This window comes from Protopterus annectens, chromosome 6.part1 (assembly GCF_019279795.1).
Source record: "Protopterus annectens isolate FY-2018-M chromosome 6.part1, PAN1.0, whole genome shotgun sequence".
NCBI lineage: Eukaryota > Metazoa > Chordata > Ceratodontiformes > Protopteridae > Protopterus > Protopterus annectens.
In genome coordinates this window covers 359,794,460-359,816,726 of record NC_056738.1, presented here as the reverse complement: position 1 = coordinate 359,816,726, position 22,267 = coordinate 359,794,460, and the positions used below count along the sequence as shown (strand labels likewise).

The 22,267-nt window shown below is 36.0% G+C and overlaps 1 protein-coding gene across 1 annotated transcript in view; it reads right to left on the bottom strand.

The window, feature by feature from the left end:
* PPP2R5B (protein phosphatase 2 regulatory subunit B'beta) overlaps window positions 1-22,267 on the bottom strand; it is a 1,711,411-nt gene that overhangs the window by 938,590 nt on the left and 750,554 nt on the right. The window lies entirely within an intron of this gene.

Sequence of the window (22,267 nt, the reverse complement as noted above, 5' to 3'; positions counted from 1 at the left end):
TTATCCATATTTACATTAACATAGTCTAATATTTCTTGAAATAACTTCTCCATTTCTTTATATGTCACATATGCATATATTGTTATTAATCTATACACTTTCCCTTCCCATATAAAGTCCACTACCATCAAGCTCCCTAACTGAACTAAAGTATAATCCAAAGTTTTTATTCCCTTTCTATACACTATAGCAATCCTTGAATGGTTTTCATTACCCAAATTACATATTATACTCCCTAACCATAATGTATCTGTCTGTTTTCTTGCTTCTTTATTTAAAACCCTAATATCTTCTAGCAATCAAATCTACATCACACATATTACACCATTCTATCACTCCAATTCTCCTAGATACATTCTTTATACTATTAACATTAAATTCTAAAATTATTCACATCCCTTCCGTTTAATTTATGATAAAGTATTTATCCATTTCCTTTTCTACTTTCATTCCTAAATCCTGAAAATTTCTTTTCTTATCTTTAACCCGTTTCCCAACTGAACTGTTTTTAACTATTTTCCAATTTATCTTCATCACTAAAGTCAGCTCCACTTTTCCTCTCCCTTTCACCTTTCTGAGCATTATCCATATTTTCTCTTGATCTATCGCATTACTTTCCCTCTTATCTTTTTGTTGTTCTTTTTACAATAGCTTCTTCCCATTTATATCTTTTCTGCTGCTCTATATCACTCTCTAATCTTTTCTCCTTTTCAAAATCCATCCAGACATGTCCTGTTTGCTTACATTTATAACATTTATTTCACAGTTTTTAGCATCATGACCAGTTTCTCCACATGAAAAACATCTCTTTTTGCCACAATTATTTACAAAGTGTCCCTCCTTACCACAGAAAAAAACATGTATTTGGTTGTCAACAATATTTAACAATAGCTCTATGACCATTAACATTAATCATGCTTAGAATATATACAATTTTCTGATTTTCCATTTTCAAGATCACATCACAGTCCCAAGACCCTGTCCAAAGTTCTCTATTATCAATAACTTTATAAATGTCCTTTACTTCATTACAAAAGTTCCTTAATAAGTATTTTTACAGTCTCTCTTTTAGTTTCTGTCTGAAGTTATATATTAACCTTTTCTGCATTTCTTGAAAAAGGTTTTTATAATGTATTTATATCTTTTTCTTTTCAGATTCTTTTTAAAAAGTTTCTAAAATTTTGGCAGTCTCAAAAAATTTCACAATACGTCTCTTTCTTAATCAGAATAAAAGCTCTTACCTCCTGAGCCTTTATGCCTAAAGGTACAACTATCTTGTTCCATATTTCATAACTGTTAATTTCAAATTTTCCTTAATCTGAATTTTCATTGCATACTTCTTCCTCTCCAATGTTTCTGTCTTCTTTCTCTCATTTCTGGCTTCTTTTTGTGTTTTGAGTACTTCTGCAAATGATTTCTTCTTTATTTGCTGTTCTTCGTCCTTATTTATTCTCTCCATTATTTCACTCCACAATATTTCATTCCCAGTCTCTGGCTTGCTTTGTTCTATCAAATTTTCTAATATATCATCTTGCAATCCTCCCAACTGGATGGTTTACTTGTAACTTCTTCTTCGCCTTTCAACCATTCAAATAGCTCCAACTGAAGTATCTCCTCAGAATCCTCAATCTGATCTCCATCTTACTTCTCCTAAACATTTCTCTCCTTTTCAAACTCAGCAAATATCTCTACGGATTTGGTATTTGCCTTCAGTCTATTTTCTTTGATTACCATGTTTTGAGTGCCAGTCTCCCAGCTGCCATTGTGCTAGGAATAGAACATATGCTCACACTTGTTGGCCACATGCACCATGAGTGCCATAGCAGTAGGAATCCTTTATTAAAATTCACAAATAGAGTGTATATACATATTCTATATATATGTTTCACAAAATATTTACAATATTTACTATTGCATATAAATAATATACATATTTTTCAAGATTTTCAACTTTCAATCACCCCATTCATTTTTCCACAACCAAAATCTTATTTTTTTCAACATTTCTGACAATATCCATTTCCCATTATTTTATCTCATTAATTCTTTCATTCTATATGATCCATATTATACAAAACAACTTTTCATCCAACCTATGTCATTTTGTTTCACATTTTTTATAATATCCATACTTAATCATATCCAAATTTACATGCTCAACATTTTTCAATTCCTTTAAATATCCTTTACCACATATTTCTTTCCACAACTGATATACTCTTTTACATTTCATGAAAACATATTCAGTCATCTGTAATGCTCCATAATATTTGCAAATTCTGTCTTTTATTATTTTGTATGGCAGGTTTGCTTTAACTGGGAACTTATCTAGTGACAATCTCCATAAAAATCTGTACATTCCACGTATTGTTTTACATTGTTTCATTCTTGATTTTATTTTTTTATCACCTGTATGCTCCCAGGGGTAAACACAATACATTTTTTTCATTATATTTTCATACCATGTTTTTCTGTTCTTTTCTATATTTCCTAAAATCAGTCTTTCATAACAGTATTTTCATAATATAGCTTTAACTCAGTACAAATCCTTTTACTTCTTTTTAAACAATTGAAAAACAAAATTGCATTCATAATGACATTACTGAATTATCATTGCTATTGCAGACACTGCACCCAACAGAGCACATTCTTTTGTTTATGATAGTCCTCCTTCAAATGAAAACATAATTATTAACTAAAACTAACTTCAAAAATACCAGGGATCCCTTAAAACATATTCACTGGTAAATACACCTACTTATTAATACACTTGACAAAACTAAGACAGTTTGTGTCCCCTTAAAACAAACATATCTGGTTAAAGTTTTAAATAGGTAGCTGTACATTTCTAGGCACACAAGAATACTATGGATTCTAGTAACGCAGATTAAACCTATCACAGGAACTTTCCTTTACATATTTGAGCTTATCAGGCAACTGTTGAGACTGCAATTGTCTTAAGAAATTCATTGCAAATTTCACTAGAACAGGTGTCCCATTCATGTGCAGCAGAGTTCATCTTTGCACTTATTCAAGCAAAACTAACATCAGTGACTGGGGAACAGTAAATGTACCCCTGGTCTGGCACCTATGTCTTTATTAGAGAAGGAAAGCTTGTAAATGCTTAGTCACCAATGCCCAAGTATATATATATATATATATATATATATATATATATATATATATATATATATATATATATAATATATGTGTATATATATATATATATATATATATATATATATATATATATGTGTGTGTGTGTGTATATACTCCCATAAAACACTTGGAAAATACAACCTATCAAATTTTACTGGGAAACATGACTAGGCTTAAAAAGGCCCCATGGGTTGGTAGCCTAGTAGTCTACTATAATACTATGATGCTATGAAAGCTTGTTTTGTTATAATAAACATGTGGCCACAAACACCTCGCCAACCACAACATGAAATTAAATAATAAGTCGATATGTAAATACTGAACACCAGCAGCATACAACCTTTGCTAAAAAAAGAAAAAAAAAGTAGAACAGTGACAGCCTTTTCAGATACCCTTAATATAATAACAGTGATAATAATCAGAGCATCTACAGTCACACATTTTACTGATAACACTTCTGTTTTTACCATTTAAATAAAAGTCAGACATAACTTATCTTGATGTTTATTAAAACAAAACAATAACAAACCTCCTCTCTCATCTCAATGCAAAGTGAGCAGAGAAGCTTCACAATATGCCACCCTTGACTTGTGAGGTTTTCTTCCAATTTCAGCTTTGTACTCGCTCCCCTACACACAGAGCACTAGTGCAGCCAGTCATGACCCTAGTGACATTCAGTTTGAGCAAATCAAACTTTAAAGAAGATCATAATTTAAAGAGGCCACACAGTATTTCATGGCCCCTATTATTTCACTGTAAAATGCTGTACTTTCCAGCAAAATACAGACAGTTGAGAAGTACGCTGCCAAAGCATCATACTGGGGCATTACAAAGTCAAGAATAAACTCAGGGTGGCTTTGCTAAACTAACCTGCATCAAAATTACTTAGAAACATGTGGAAACCAGGTACCCTACCGAAAGTATTTGTGGTCATTGACTCAGTACTCTATAAAACAGACTCATACATTACAGTCTGTGTAAAGGACAAATGCTTATAACCTACTTATCAGGAACAAAAATAGGAACAAAAAACACCAGACTCAAATGGACAGATCCTAGTTCACAGAGAAGTCAACAATCTGAGGAGAGCCACATTTAATCAGACACAGAAAAGATAAAGAAACACAAACACATTTAGGAAAATCCAACTTTCTCTTCAAATGGGATCAGAATTTAGAAGTAAAAGTACTGCCCTTCAGTTTCAGGTCAAAGGACGGCTATGATAAAAGACTTACAGCCTGTCTTGCATCCTTGTATCAGATTTATGACCTCCTTGCCTGCTTTGCAACAGATGATTGTACGTTTCCTCCAGTGGAGTAAAAGTATTGAAGAAGGAATCTTTTGTTTCCCAGACTACTGTTTTCAGATCTACACAAATGGCACACCGGAAATGTGGCAAAACTAATCCAACATATACTGAGATGAAGGTAGCCTTTCTGAATGCTAGAAGTTTAACCAAAAAAGTGGTTAGGCAAAAAGACTTTCCTTGTACTGAGAATACATATACCAGTCCCTTAAAACCTATTAAATTAACAGCATTTTTACTGTGGTTCATCTCCTTTTATGACAGTAGTCTAAATGAATCATGCAGTGGTGTTTCAATATATGTAGGGCAGTACTTTGTAAAAAAAATCCAAAATTAGAATCAGTACATGCAAAAGTTTCAGGAGAAAAGAATGCAACATCATGCCTTTCCATGACTATTATGGAACATAAAACCTACCTTGTTATTATAGCTAGAAATCGAAAGTAATATCATTCTCATACAAAATTTCACTTACTTATACACAAACAGAGAAATTACCAGACTTAACAGCAAATGGTTTCTGATATTACTGGATTTCATTAATCAGCATAACTCAGAATGTATAGTTTCTTGTCTAATCAAGGATAACCATATGCTTTATCTTAGTTTTGCTTTCCACCCATGTTTTTTCCCAGCATTACTAAACAATGGAGCTGTATTATTACACCAACATATTTGTAAATACCTTTTGGCTGTGCTGAAGGCACCTACAAACAGACAAATGAACTCCTTGCTGACACAGACAGGGACATATTGCTAAATGACCCTCATATTTCACAAAAGGAAGCTCACAATAAGTTTTGATAACATAAATGCTGCATCCAGAAATATATGCTTGTGAGATATAAATATACCAGTAGTGCTAGTAGTAGTCTAGACAACAAACTGTTAAGGTAAAATTACAAAGTTAGTATAATATAAAACAGGAAAATAATATACCATGGTAGCAAAAAGCTTAACTTACTAAAAATCTCACCTATGCAAATTATAGAAAGTTTTACTAAGCTAAGATAAAATAAATAAATAAATAAATGACACTGGACTATGAAACTAAACTGGTATCTAAAACAAAAGCCTTCAGGAAAGAAAAAATCAGTTATGTCAGGGAATTAAAGTGAGTAACCACTGAAATTCAGCATTTTGAGTTTTCAGTATTTTGAACTTTCAGGATTATTTTGGTTTCAGTATTTTGAACTTCAAGATTATAAGCTTTCAAGATTTAGAAGCGGACCCATATATATATATATATATATATATATATATATATATATATATATATATATATACAGAAATGAGGTGTCGCAATGGACACCCCATGTGCTAATTCATACACAAATTTAGTTATGTATTACTGGGAAGATATATTCATTCTAAACAATAATCCCTACTCAGATTATATTAAGTTCTTTCATCGTTTTGTTGATGACATCTTTCTTCTTGGGATGGGCAGTGAATCATTATTTTTTCAATTTGTTACATACTTGGAAACTACTACAGACTTTCTAAGGTTTACTATGAAAGCCTCTTACTGACCATAGTGTTGACTTTTTAGATGTATTTCTTATTATGGATTGCTGAGATGTTATTGCAAAGATTGTTGGAAGAACAGTCTGTTATCCTATGGAAGTATGCATCCAAGACATATTTTTCCTAATATTGTCAAAGGACAATTTACTAGAGTTTCTAGATTATGTAGAAGAGAGGATAATTTTATTAAGACTATGGATTCACTAAGTGAATGATTTTTAGTTAGAGGCTAGGGTAAGGGGTGTATAGATAGAATTAGAGGGGAGACATTGAATAAAAGAAACACAACAGTTAAACCATTTTATTCATGTCACAACAAAAAATCTTCAGCTGTTTACATACGTAATGTCTCCATGAACCACAAATTGAGGTTTATTACCAAGTTCACTAATGATGTGAACTCTGTATTGACATCATATGTAAGAATTTTCAGCTCTTGGCAATTGACAAGGAAACAGCAGATACTGTTGAACATACACCTAGTTTTCTATTCAAGAGCTGTAATAACCTAAAAAATTTGCTTTACATTACCAGGCAGTTACATCTTCCTACAGGGGAAAGGATAGATACATTTCCATGTTGATTGTGCAGAGCATGTTCTGTGATAGCTAAACAGACTTTTCAACATTCACAATATTATTTTGTATTTAAACCCAGTAGGTATGCAGACTGTCAAACAGCACATGTCTATTTGGCCCCTTGCGTCACATGTACTTGTTTCTATGTGGGAAAGACTGATAAAAAGTTGAAAGACAGAATATTAAAACACCTTTATGACATTAAAACTGTGAATCCAAAGAATGCATTAGCTAAGCATATAAGTGAAAATAAAGGGCATACATTTTTGTTTAGGGTTTTACAATGTATGCTGGAAGATATAAGAGGAGGTAACTTGAATAATCACACTGAGAAGGCTGAACTGCAATTGATATTGATATTACAAGCTGATAAATGTCCGGGGTTGAATGGGAATGTGTTTAAAACTGGCCCTTAAGGGGCATAGGTAGAATCACTAACATGATTGGTTATTTGTTTTTATGATCATTGTGATTGGTGGTTTGCTACTTTTTAAAAAAATTCAGTAGATAATTTTATGTATTGATCTGATGAAGTGTTATTTTATGTGAAAGTGCTTATCTGCTGTTATTGTTTTTTTATTAAAGTGCATGTTAACAGCCATGGTAGCCTTGCTGTTTTTTTATTTTCTTTATAAGTCACTAAATAATGACATACATTTGAGTTTCCTACTTTTTATCCTTTAGAAAATACATACAAACACAACTTATGTTATTCTAACAACTTCCTAAGTTTATAAGAGAAATATTTAAAAAATGTCCCTATTTTTGGGGCAACTGTCTGTCTGCTCTTTGGATAGGGTTTACAAAGGAATGTTTTCATGCCACAAGTACTGCATGAATAATGACCCTCTGAATTAGGTATGCCATCAGTGTGTAACAGTCTTGCATCTAACTTGTTAGGGACTGTAACTATTTATGTATCCAATACTTTGAAAATGAAGCAAAGATGTGGGATTATCATAGGAAATAACATTGATGACAGTGAAGCATGAGAAGTGCAGAAAAACTAAAAATCCCGGAGTAGTTGATGACCCAGCATCAGGCTCTAGCTGTATAATGGTTATAGGTTTGACTGCTAACATTGTGGGTCTGCTGTCTATTACATCTGTGGGAGAAGTAATGCACTTCATTTTAAACAGATGTATTTCCACAGACACACATATACTGTGTGGATGTATACTGGGCAGTGGGTATTAATAATAAACTCCTTTAAACCTATGTTCATGTAATCTTTCCGATGAGTTTATTAAAAAAGGTCTTATTCTGCAAGAGCAAAGTTTCGTTACATATATTTTTGTATCAAGGCACTGCTCAGCAAATATCTAGGGCACGATTTCCAGAAGCATTCCTGTAAATGGCATTTGTCAGCCTGATTATTAAATATGTATTTTTGAACTAAAGAATTCAAAGCTTAATATTAGGGACAAACATGGACATAACCTCACTCTAATAAGAGAATGTGTGTTGCAAAGGCTGCAGAAGCAATTTACTGTTTATCTGACATGCTGAATACACATGGAGTGCATTGATCAGAATAAAAAAAAAATCAATGTTAACTGTTTACTTTGTTGCAAATAAAATGGAGGTCTGTGTCGCCTACTATGTTGTACATAACGTTTTTATCAATCCGTTCTATTTCTGTGTCATGCTGATTAAATATTTTCCTGCCTTTGGAATGAAGAGTATTGACATTTCTTATCTTACCTAGTCAGAACCCTAAGCATTCATGCGGACCTCTTGTAACAGAACATTTTCTGATTTTCTATATATCTATGCTACAACAGCACAAAAGGGGACATTACAGTTTGGCCTGCATGCTTTTTGTTTTCAGCATTTATAAAAATACTTGCTAGCACCCACTGCCCTTGCTTATATGAATACTTAAGAAAATGCACAAACAAATTAATGACATCTGGATTGTTACCATATGAGATGCTAATTATTTTAACTAATCCCTCAATCTCAAATGATAAGTAAAGCTCTTTTGGTATCAAAACCCTTAACAATTTTTATTCTAATTTATTTTGCTGCAGCTTTTTCCTTTTTAATGTTTCTGTGACAATATAGGGCATTCCTTGAAATATGCATTATATAGAAAATAATCACTAGATAACATTTCTTATGTGAAAATGATGCATAATTATTCATGCACACCTTAAGAAGTATACTTTTATTGAACATACTATAATAGGTATTTGAATATTTTTATCATTTTAAATGTCTTATGGAAATGTATTGTTTCTCTGGGAGCTGGCTTTTCTTTGTGATTATTATAATAACTTTTACTTTATGTCACTCTATCATAGATTGAAATGCATTTCTTGCCACATTAATGGGAAGGTAAGAAGACCTTCTTTATTAATTATTAATGACAAGCAGTGAATAAATAACTTGACTGTTATTTTCACTGAGATCCTTTTGCCTCAGTGGAAGATGTAGCAAAAACATGTGAGGTTGTTCTTAGTTTTATACATCATATGTAGTCAAGGGTATATTTTAGACCTCTTAATTGAACCTATTTGGAAGATAAATTGCTATTTTCTATCATAATTTTCTCCCCACACATGATTTTCAAACAACTAGTGCAATTTTGGAGGTATTTTCTATTATCAGACATTATTTACCCCTTCACACACGTTTCTCTATTCCATTTTGGGCCAGGATTCATTAAGGTACCGTGATGGGTAAACCTGCATGTACATGTTGCAGTACCTTTTTCCAATTCAGCACCCACCTTAACATAGTGCGACAGTACAAAGACATGCAACAACATGCAGGGCTGGCCCTGCAGCTGTGCTGAATGCTAATGATGCAGTGTGGGGAGAGGCATATGCTAATTAGCTCCCTTCCCAGGAACTGCCTCCAGGACGGCATGAAGATGCAGAGAGATTCAACAAATTGCTGCTCTGTGCAGATTAGCACAGCCATCATCTCCTTATCATGGTACTTGAACATGGCCAAGAGGCCATGTTCAACTACCCGTGTGACCATGTTAAGGGGACTGGGGAAGGTGGTGCCACTAACCCCAGGGATATCATATACTTAGGCGCCTTAATGGCACTGATAGAACTATGTGGGGTTGGGAGTTGGGTAGGGTGACATCAGGGATATAATATGCATACATGCCTTAATGACATCTCAGCACTACAGGGATCTGTTTGTGGGAATCACTAGGCACCAAGGATATCATATATGCAAATGCTCTATTGTCACCAATAGCATTACAGGGATGGAGGGGAAGAGACACTAGACACCAGGAATACATTTACAGATTCATTGTCTTAATGGCACAGACTTCAAGACAGAGAATGGGGCTGGGGGTAAACAACAGACACCAGGGATACACACCTCCTACTCCTCTCTCAGCTCCAAAGTATACACTCCATTATTTATTCACCATCCTACTGTCCAGCACTAGGCATCATAATCTCCCACTCTGTCCCATCCAGACTACTCAGGAGCTCCACCCAAGACCTTTTACAAATTTACAGGCCCAAGTCCAAAATAGGAGCCATTACATACAGCTACCATCCCTCTATTGCTTGGAACAAACTGCCACAAGAAGTTAGATTACTTTCACATCCTTAAAAGTGTTCAAACTAGCCACTAAAGAGAAGTTGAAAAGTCACTGGATTTGTACCTGTTCTCAGCCTCCTTGAATATACTTTCACTAAATAACAAACCTAACTTCCTCTGCCTTACCATCATTTCTTCTCCTCTATACCAAAACATTTACAACTTAAACTAGTCTACTTCATCATTCTTTACCTAACACTATCTCCTTTCCTTCTGCTGCAGTATTCTTCATAACATTTGTATAGATAATTGTAATTATATATATATATATATATATATATATATATATATGATAACTGTTCTACAAGTTTTATTATGAATGATTATAATGTTAACTGTATTTGTAATGGTTATATTTTTTGTAACTATGTTTTGCAGCTTTTCTTCCCGGGCCTCTGCTGAAAAAGGGCTTTTGCTCAGTCAGACAATCCCAGTTAACAAATGTAAAATAAAATAATAAATAAATACATTTACAACTCCATTACCTTAATGACATAGACATCAGTACAGGGATTTGAGGGTGGGGAGAAACACTAGACACCAAGGACGTATTTAAAACTTCACAGTCTTAGTGGCACCAACTTCAGGACAGGCATCAGAGTGGGGTCATCCACCAGTGGCCAGATAGGTCAGGGACAGGTATGGGGATTGTGGTGCTTGTGGATGGGTGAGGGTGTGTATGTGAAATGTGTGTGTGTGTTTCCATGCTTTGTGTAAGTGTGTGTGTGTGTGTGTGTGTGTGTGTGTGTGTGTGTGTGTGTGTGTGTGTGTGTGTGTGTGTGTTTCCATGCTTTGTGTAAGTGTGTGTGTGTGTGTGTGTGTGTGTGTGTGTGTGTGTGTGTGTGTGTGTGTGTGTGTGTGTATGTGTGGGAGAGTGACTGGGGGGGATATATCTTATAAGTATAAAGGGTTGATATTAGAACATCGAAGTTTCAAAACTTCAAATGTTCTAATATCGACCCTTATTCAGTGAACGCTGAAAATAGTGAATCTATAGAAAAAACAAATTTTTTCCTAGGGAAAGAATTTGGTTGTCCGTTTCTGTCGCTTCACTATTTTCAGCGCTGTAGTCAAAAGTTATGGGTAAGGTTCAGGTAAGTGTGCGATGGGCGCGGGTTAGATGAGTTAGGGTTAGGGTGCGGGTCAGGTAAGTGTGTGATTATGTGGACTTGAGGATTAGGGTGGGGTAGATGAGTTAGGGTTAGGGTGCAGGTGAAGTGATTGTGCGATAGTGACAGACGTTAGGGTTTGGGTTAAGGTAAGTGGATAGTTAATGGTGTATGTACAGCTTAGTGTAGGGTTAGATGTAAGATTTTAGGTGTATGTGTGTGGATTGCTGTTTGTTTGGTGTGCTTGTGTTGTGTGTATGTGTTTTGGAAAAGCAAATTTTTTCCCTAGGAAAAAATTTGCTGTTTTGCATGTTCGATGTTGTAAGCGTTTGCTGAATAGGGGTCGATATTAGAACATTCAAAGTTTTAAAACTTTGATGTTCTAATATAGACCCAGTATAAATGATAACTGGAATTTAAAAATATATTTTTAAACAAACTATAACATTTAGAGTTGGCATTACCCATCTTGGAACTCTTAATACCTGAAATGTTTTAAAACCCTGTTTTCTTTCAGTTTTTCCAGTGGCAAATGTTCCACATACCCATTTAGCTATGTATATAACATAATTGTTTTTTCATATTATAAAACGAGTAACTTATTATCTATGAAACAGTCAGTTTTATTACCACATATACATCTTACATTTATCACAAGTTGGGAACTTTTAAGATCATTATCATAGGTAGCTACGGTGGTGCTGTGGTTATCGTTGTCGCCTCACAGCAACAGGTTACCAGGTTCGATCCTTGGCTGGGGTGCCTTCTGTGTGGAGTCTGCATGTCCTCCCTGTGGTTGCGTGGGTTTCCTCTGGGTGCTCTGGTTTCCTCCCACATCCCAAACACATGCTGTAGGTGGATTGGACACTCTAAATTGGCCCTAGGTGTGAGTGTGTGTGTGTGTGCCTTCTGTGGAAGGTTGGGTGCTGGGCTTGCAACTCAACACCGTAAAACTCCACTGCCAATCATAAGCGGACTGGTGATCCACTGTGGCAACCCTAACCAGAAAAATCTGAAAGAAGAAGAAGAAGATCATGGGTAGCTGCAGTAGCCCTTTTATGCCAAGAATCTTAGTCTTGTCTGTCTTTGTTACCAGAAAAAAAATGCTCACATATTATTATTATCCACCAGATCTTCCAAACCTTATATCTATTTTAATATTAACAGAATTAATCAAAAATATTTCTCATTTCATTGGCAGTTTTATTAAAGGTATGTTGTTTTTAAATAAAGTACATCTGCCTCACTGGCTATTTGGTTATCATCACCCTTTCTCTCATTAATATCTCAAGCAAAAGCTTACATGATATGTACATATGCTTGTAGTTGTCTAGAGTCCAGTTTTGTCAGGACCACTGTAATTAAACGTGTAATCTTTAAATGTAATTTCTACAAACCCAACTTTGCTAGTGGAGATTTTTTACTGCTTAAGCTGGAGTTATAGTTCAGTATTAGCGTAGTATTAAGGTCTTCTGCATTTTATACGCAGTTTCCCTTTACAGAAGTTTTGGATTGGTAGATCGTGTTAATCCTTTTAAATGTAACTGCAGATGTGATATCCAATCACTGTCTGTTTCAGTGAAGTGCTACAGTTGTGGTGTATGAAACGTGTTTGCTATTGGTGGTTAAGTAATCATACAGCTAATGTAGTTATGTAATAGGAATAGCGGATTGGAGTGTGCACAGATGCTTTACAGCTTTATTTCTCATCAATCTAATTTATAGTACATACAATAACACAATAAAAAGTAAGCTTAATTTGAATCAGCCCAAGTGTCATTTCTTTAAAGCAATGTGATTGACTTACATGTCTTCATAAATTTCTGATGAAGGATTTTCATTCAGTATTACAATTCTAACATCAACTAAAGTGCTATAATATATACAGCAATGAAACATATTAAATAACTGTTTTTGTGAGGGGACATTGCCCTCCATATCCCACAACTATATACACCTAGTCAAGGATGCACTACACTGGCATAAATCAAGTAATTTGGTTTGTGTTTTAAAGCAAGTATACCCTCCATCTTTGAGGTAGGTTAGTTTCAGAGATAGTATATTTAGCTAAGTCTGGGTGTGGCAGTGTAGCCAGTATTGCATTGTATAGCTTGCTTTACAGAAATATAAATACACACACACACACACACACACACACACACACACACACACACACACACATACACACACACACACACACACACATACACACACACACACACACACACACACACACACACACACACACATGGAAGCCTAACCTTCCATTAAAAAAACAACTTGTCAATCAAACAATGATTGACAACTGAACATCTAAACACTAAATATAGATTTACAAAGGACAGAAAAAAAACACAACCCGTGCTAATTATATATACCAACTCCAGGATCGCATTATAGTGAGAAAAGTCCATGCTCCCAATCCCTACTGTACTACAATGTCATACTGACAAAGCCAGTAATTTTGATCAGCTGATTTTCAATAAGATATACTGGCTCTATCACTTGTTGATGAACAGACTTGTTAACAAAAAATTTCTCTCATATATATATATATATATATATATATATATATATATATGTGTGTGTGTGTATATATATATATATATATATATATATATATATATATATATATAGCTAGATATATGTACATATAAGCTGTTTTGGTAAAAATTACTTTAGCGTTGTTTGCATTTAGGAGTAGGTATGCAGTGTCTAGCTAGGATTCGACAAATGAGAATGAGTCATTTGATTTCCTGGAGCATTTGAAGTGTTGGGGCAGGGCAGATGAGGGTTGTGTCATCTGCATACTGAACTATATTTGATTTTTTGTGGTGGTATGGAGTTTGCAAATATATTAAATAAAAGTGGGCCCAATACTGATTCTTGTGGGACTCCAACTGTAACAGGAAAGGAGAATTCTTGTTTCCACCTTACTGATTGTTGTCTATTTGTGAAACAGCTATGAAACCAGGTGAGACATGATTTATTTATACTTGGGCAGGAGAGATCAATGAGACGTTTTTGATGGGAAACTGTGTCAAAGTCCTTTAACAAATTCAAGAAGACTGTTGATACTAGGTTGCCAGTTTAATACTCAAAAACACAATTTCTGTATTGTTTCATCTACAATACAAGAATTGAAACAATGACAGAAGCCAAATTACTTGGAGTACTCCTAGATGACAAACTCAAATACGACTGACATGTTCTCCAAACTATCAAAAATACACAAAAAAATGGCTTCCTGTATGTAGCAACTCAATATCGTATGGTGTCCACAGGAAAATCAGTGGCAACACCCTATTACTCCTATCTCTATTCTATGCACCTCCTATCTTCACTGATCTCAACAATACCCTCAAGTCCAAATTTGATGCATGCTATAATAAACTAGCAAGACCTGCTACATATTCATCTCATAAAACTTATCACTGCCAGCCCTAAATTACCTAAATTGGCTAGAACCCCCAAATCAGCTAACCTGCTCTCAACTCACAACTGCCCATAAACATATCTATAAACCAGATAGTTGCCCCTCTTTAAAAGGCATATTACTACCATACAGCAATAACAGAACAATACACTCCAATAATAAATCTCTCCTAGCTGTAACTAACTCAAATCTCAAGAAATCCTGCTCCTTCTCCTTCCAAATCATAAAACCCTTCGTCAATAAAGCAAGAACAAATAACTATGTAAAGTATACAACTGTCTTCCTTCTTAATCAGCACAAATACATTTGTAATGACAGAGGCCATGACAGCACCCACTGACATCCCACCTATCCGCATCTACACCTCTCTAAAAAACATGAAATAGAAATCGTCTAAAATCAATAGAAATACATTCTCCACAGTTAAATAATATCTCTCTCCCCATTCACCTATTTTTCTCAACAACTGTGGAAATATTTAAAGCACCCTCCTGCTGTCATATCATAATATATAATGACTTGATATCAAATGTAACTATTCTTTCTCTACTTTAACAGGCCAACATTTGCTAATAAAATCAAAGGTATCCTTAAAATAAAATGGTAATTTAAACAATAATGGATGGCACAAATGGATTAGGGCAGCTTTGCACCTATACCCACCTATACCCACACTAGCACTAGCAACAAACTCCAGTAATCTCCACCTCCGTGTGACACCAGTATCTGTTCAACCTCCATTAGGCTGATGCACCTGGGAAGGCCAACTCAGTGGCTGATCTCTAACTAGCAATCCTATGTATCTGCATTTTGGCACATCTACTCAAATTGTTAACCTTCATTGACACTGGACCAATGTACACTTGTGTCTACCCACAACATTTATATCCGACAACACAGACTACTACACCTGCTCCCTAAGGCCTTGTCCACACCTACCTTCCAAGAGGCATAGCCTAATCCATGTTGACTGAGACCCTACAGCAGAAAATTCATACTGAGCATTGCTAAAATTCTGAAGCCTCTGTTTGCCTTGTCCAGTGAACATGCTGATACCTGTTTAAACACAGGGAATATAGGAATGCATTTTGTGGTTGTTAAGAGTATTCATACAGATACTGTGAATTTACGTGTTCCACACAGACAAACATATAGTGAGCTGCAGTATAACAAACAATCTTGAAATGGGTTAGCTTGTAAAATAGTTTGCTTACATGCTATGGTAATATCACATGTTCCAGCATAGGTTTGTCAGCTGAGTATTTGTACCTGTACAAACAACAAACTATATTCTATATCTTCCACAAATGAGCATTTCATCAAAGCACTTTAAGTGTAGCTGTAGGCTGAAAACAGTTATGTAACCAGGGCTGGTTGAAAACACTGTTGTTTCCTCCCTTGAAATAAAAATACACCTAGAATGCATGCAACTATTCTATCATGATACTGATGTCTAGTAATATTTGCCAGAATGGAAAATGTTTAACAGACAAAAAGACTTCCCAAAATCAATGCAAAGTAATGAACATTTTATGTCTGATGCTAACAAAATGGTGGCATTGTTCTGAATTCCACAGTTTTATACCCTTTTGCACAACACATAAGCAAATTAGGGCCTGTAGCATGAATGTCGCTGAATCAACTACTTTTTCTTCAGAGCAACACACTATTTGTACACAAACCATCCACATTAGCTATGCCATGTCAAAGCTGGTGTACTATAGTTATACATGGGCATATATCATGCAAATGAGCAGCAAATAGTTGCATGGAATGCATCTAACAAACATGCATACTTCATGTATGGCTACCATTTTCATTCAGCTGAACACATTGTCATGTGACATGGATGGCTGTACATGCTAGGAGAAGACTTCTTGCATGTTCTGTGATGTCGATATAGATTTTCCAGTATCTCCTTCACAGTACCTTCAGGCAGTGACTCCTGGATTCTTTTCTATGCCTCGTATATCAAGGGCCCCAACAGCTTACAGCCACAGGCTGTCCACAGTCTACAGAAGAGTGCAGTCCTAGATATGATTATAGGAGCAGCTACCTGATTCAGCAGCTTCTTTATTTAAACAGAGGTCCTTTTGCTATTTGCAGGACACTCACTGAGATAGGTGTACTGAATGCACCTTTAAGCTTCATCTTATTAGGTGAAGATGCCACAGGAGGGTGGAAAATCTATCAGTAAGGCAGGCTAGACAGGACTGGCATCTAACTGATAACTGTCTGCATGGCCAACAAAAGCATCATGGAAAAATGAGTAACATGAGTAGAAAGAGATGACAGGTAGAGACAGAGACAGACAGATGGATGTTTAGTGATTTTATGTACTTCTTTTATATCCAAATAAGTGGATTTTTTTAACCTGATATTTTTTATCATTCTGTTTATAAGGGAGAAGTGACACCCAACATAACCCCCCTACTCTGAGGAATTAAAGAGTTGTCATCTTCCATACAAGCAGAATGGGGAAAATGATCTGTCTGTCTACCTATGTATTAATTTATCTCTATCTATTTATCTGTTCATCTCCCTGTCATTATAAGTACCCAACTAAAAATCTGTTTACCTGAAAAAAGGTTATGAGTGGACGTAAATTTAAAGTTTTGTCTTAGTGTTGCTTACAAGATACTTACATTACTGTTTTTTTTAGCTTTTTGAATAAAGACAAATAAAATCTGAATGCTACAGTGCCAAATGAAGTTTCAAAATTCTGAAGGCTGCGCTAAAAAATAGAATAAAATGAATGTCCATCAGACAGAACACATTGTGGGTGTTTTACTGCCCAGAAACCCTTCCACCATTCTCTGGCACCAGTCAGTTATGACGTAGCACCTGTCAAGTTACAGTAGTGCTGTACTATTCTGACAAATATGGAGAAACACCACAAGGGTCCAGTGCCCTCCATTAACACCCCCTGGGTAATATACAGTTGCTCTAAATATTTAATTTCTTTTGTTGGTATTCTGAACACTCATTTCCAGAAAGACTGTTTAGAAATGCTGGCATGCAAGTCTTGTTTCATTTAATGAAAAGACAGAGGTTCATTATAGGAACAAACTTGTCAAGGTTGTAGCTGAAAAAGATCCATCCTGGATCAACCTACATACTCATGTAACAAAATAACTAAATGAATAGAATTACGATTATAAAAAGAAAAATGTTCACTCATTCCGACTCTAAGCTCTCTTATGCATTGTACATAGCATTATCCTATTTTTTATTTGATTGTAGGATGGGTCAGTTTCCTGAGGTACACACATTAGATTACTCAGAGAAAATGTAAGTAATTTCTGCTTTCAGTGCAGAGAAAACAAAATTTATTTTCTGTTTATCAGCTGTTGTGCATTTAGTGATTTTCTATTTTACCTATGTAATTTGAAATGATCAGGCTTTGTCAGCTGTTCTTTACAACTGTCGGATGCATTAATGAAGTACAAGGATGTATAAATAATATCATATTTATCATTCATAATTTATAATTAAGATTTTTGTCAACAAGATAAAGGACTGGTATTACTTTATCGCGTGTATGTACTAACAACCCTGTATATTATTCAGTGCCATGAATTACATCTCAGTAGGGGCACAGGATGAAGCCTATCAAAAAGATAGTACCACAGTGATGAATTTCCTACAATGGTTATCTCATAACATGAAAATAAACTAATTAATCCTATCCACATTACAAGAAATAAAGGTCCATGTGGATGTAGATGACCTGATGTGCAAAACCCTCAGGGAGATGATAAGAGATATTTCTGAGGTCCCCATGCAGGTCACAAATGCAGAAAGATGCTGGTATTGAACCAGCCAACCCTTGCCAAGAATGATGCTGAGGTACAAAGAAAGCATTTAAACAATTGTCTAAGCAACCGTTTCCATTCGAGGGGGATCCGGTGTGAGTCAGCACAGCATGAACTGCTCCACAGCCCTACTTAATTTGTCAGGCACAGCTTGCACCTGTCATTCCAGGGCTTGAGTATACTAGCTGAAGCCTTTGCTGCTCTTATAGTGCCTTTGTTTTAGGCAGAGTCCAGCTAATGGATCTTCCAACCTAAAAAACATAAATAAATCACTGGATAATATCAATGTGGCATTGTTCAATGCAATGAGTCTAGATAAAAGATTGCCTGATCTTAAAGCCATCCTGCATTTGGAGCATGTTCATGTGTGTGTATTACTGGAACATGTTTTAAATCTGTAGAAAGTACACCCTCTGTTCCAGGGTTTTGTGTCTATTGTGCCTGTAGATCTGATGGGAACTGTGGTAGAGTATCTATATTTGTTAAAGACCCGATTACCTCAAGGCAGATTCCCAGAGACCCACAGATCAATTTTATTGAAAGTAAATTTGCTCTAAATAAAAACCAGCTAGCAGATCAAAGCATGTTACTGAAACCTCTGAGGATTCCAAAAACCACGTCCATTGCCTAAAAAAATTGGATGAACATCATATACACAAAAACTCCATTATCCTGAGTGACTTTAACTACTAGTTGATAAACTGGAAGAGCCATACCATAGACTTCATAAAGAACAATTCCTTGGATCAAATAGCTAAAGAGCCTACTAGTACACAAAATGTTCTTGAACTGGTCCTTACAAATACAGATTCATATGTACTATCCCACTGATATACCCTTTTCCAGTTACGTCTAACCACAAACTAATAACCTCTTTTAAAATTCTTAAGCCAGCAGAGGCAAATATCACAGTATTCAATACTTCAGACATACAAACTTCATACAATTACTTTATATAAATTCAAGTATAACTGTAACCCCTAAAATACTGAAACAGCTACTAGTTGTTCTTGACATTCTTTGGTCTGGAGTTGCCTGTCTACCTGGAACCAGAGACAGAAGTGGACGTGCTGTCATAATAATCTCTACAAATAATCCAATTTGGCTGAGTCCACATTGTAATTGCTGTGACCTTGTTCATTTACTCTTGTATTTCTCCAGTATTATCAGTACTGAAATCAGAACTTTAGGACTTACCATTTTGGTCGATGCTCAGATAAGTAACTCTGAATTCCTTCAACCTGGATTTCAATCACTTCGATCTGACCGCCTAAGTACTCAAGGTGGCAGTGTCACACTAGTCTACTCCAACCAGCTGTCCTTTACTCCATATCCTAATCCCATCCCTTCTTTTAATAATGCTGAACTTGTAGCAGGCCTTCTAAAAATTAACAATCATAAAAGCATCTGCTTCATTTCCCTCTATATTCCTCCAGGTAACAACACCAACACCCTGGAAGACATCCTGTCTTGGGCCTCCTCAAATATTAAACTGGAAACCTACATATTGGGTGATGTAAATATAGACTGGAACAAAATCAACAACCCTAACCCCACCATGTCAATCAATCTATTTAACTACACTCAACTTACTAACACCATCACTAGACCCAACAAAACCAACCCCCCAGGCTCTATACTAGACTGGATCCTAGTATCTCATCCCAATAAAGTGATACAATCTGGTGTCATACCAGACCCATTAGGAGACCACCTCCCTGCCTTTACCCATCAAGCTCCCCCCCCCCCCCCCACACACACTGCCACCAGTTTATCCACACTCGGAACCTCTCTAACATTAACCCTACTACTTTCTCTGATTCATTCAGGAATACCAATGGGAACCCCCTGAAAACTCTTCCATTAGACTCAGCCGTTGACTTTTTCAATTCAACTTTCTTAAATATCCTTATCGCCCTAGCTCCAGTAAGAACAAAAAGAGTACAAACTAAGACCGCCCCATGGCTTACCAAAGACACCAGAAAGATTATGTTACAAAGAGATAAAACCTGGAAAACATACCTCCAAACTAAACAACCAGACATTTTACTTAAATACAAACAACTAAGAAACCTTGTCAAAAAACAAGTTATCAAAGATAAAAAGTCCTATTACATCAAAATGCAAACAAATCATGCAAGAAACCCCAATAAATTTTGGAACTCTATCAACTCTCTCCTTAGGCCAGGTACTAAAAGCAATCCCTGCCCTGACACCAGCAAATCTGACCTTGAAATTGTCTCACTATTCAACACCTTATTCACCACTTCTATTGCTGAGCTAACCAAGACCTTTCCCAACAACAACCCTCAACCCCACCCCAACCAAACATCCTCTTCCTCCTTTCCCCCACTACTTTCGAACTCAAACCCATCTCCACCTTCCAAATAAAGAAACTACTCTCTAAACTTAAGCCTTGCTCCAATGCCCCCGACAACATTCCCTCCTCCTTCTTAAAAATAGCCTCCAGTGGTATTGCTCTCCCTATTAGCATCCTGATCAATAGATCCCTACTTGAATCCTATGTACCCAAACTATGGCGCTCTGCATATATTCTTCCACTTCACAAGAGTGGCAAAAACTGTAACGTATCTAATTTCTGCCCCATAGCCATCCTTTCCCCTCTCTCTAACTCCTTGAAAAATGCATCCACCTTCAGCTCTTGCCATTCCTTACCAAACACCAGCTACTCTCTCCTACCCAACACGGCTTCTGCCCAGGACATAGTACCAACAACGCCCTTCTTTCCTTCATACATACTGTCAATTTAGCCCTTGACTCCGGTAATTTAGTATCCTCAGTTCTGTTGGACTTATCTAAAGCTTTTGATACCATCTCCCACACTCACCTTCTAAATCATCTGTCTAATCTCAATCTCTCCCACAAAACTCTTTCCTGGTTTTCCAGCTATCTTTCCGACAGGTCCCAGGCTGTCAAATGGGGCCAGGGCACCTCCACCATCTGTCCTACCCCCACTGGAGTACCCCAAGGATCCATACTTGGCCCAATTCTATTCAACATCTTTATTAACGACTTTTACAAGGCCATACCCAATACTAAAATTGTTCAATATGCTGACGATTCTACTTTGATCTGCGGCACCTCCAACTTAACAGATCGCCAACTACTGACACAAACAGCCTTCTCTACTACCGAAAACTGGATGCTCCAAAGTCACCTCTCATTAAATGCTAACAAAACTAAAATCCTTCTATTCTCTCCTTCTAAGTCCTCCCCTATTGATAAAAACTCATTCCAAATAATCAGCCATAACAACTCCATTTTAGAGGTCATTCCCTCCGCCAAACTTCTTGGTGTAACTATTGATGAACACCTAAAATTTAATACTCACATCCAGCTAAACATAAAGAAAACCCACATAAAACTCGGCCTACTTTATAGAAACAACCACTTCCTCTCTCCTGCTACCAGACTAACTCTCGCCACTACTTATCTCCTTCCCTCTCTACTGTATGACACCCCTGTGCTTACTAATTTATCCTCCTGACTATCCTCCAAACTAGAAATATGTTACAATAAAATCTCCAGAATTGCTACCAAAGCCAAATCTTCCTCTCATCACTGTTCCTCCCTTCACTCATTAAACTGGCTTGAACTCCAGAACCAACTTGACTTTCTCCAAATCACAACTGCCTATAGACTACTATTCCAACCTACGAAGTGCCCTGCACTATCCAATATCCTACAACCATATACTCCCCATAGAACACTTAGATCTACCCACCAAAACCTAATCACAA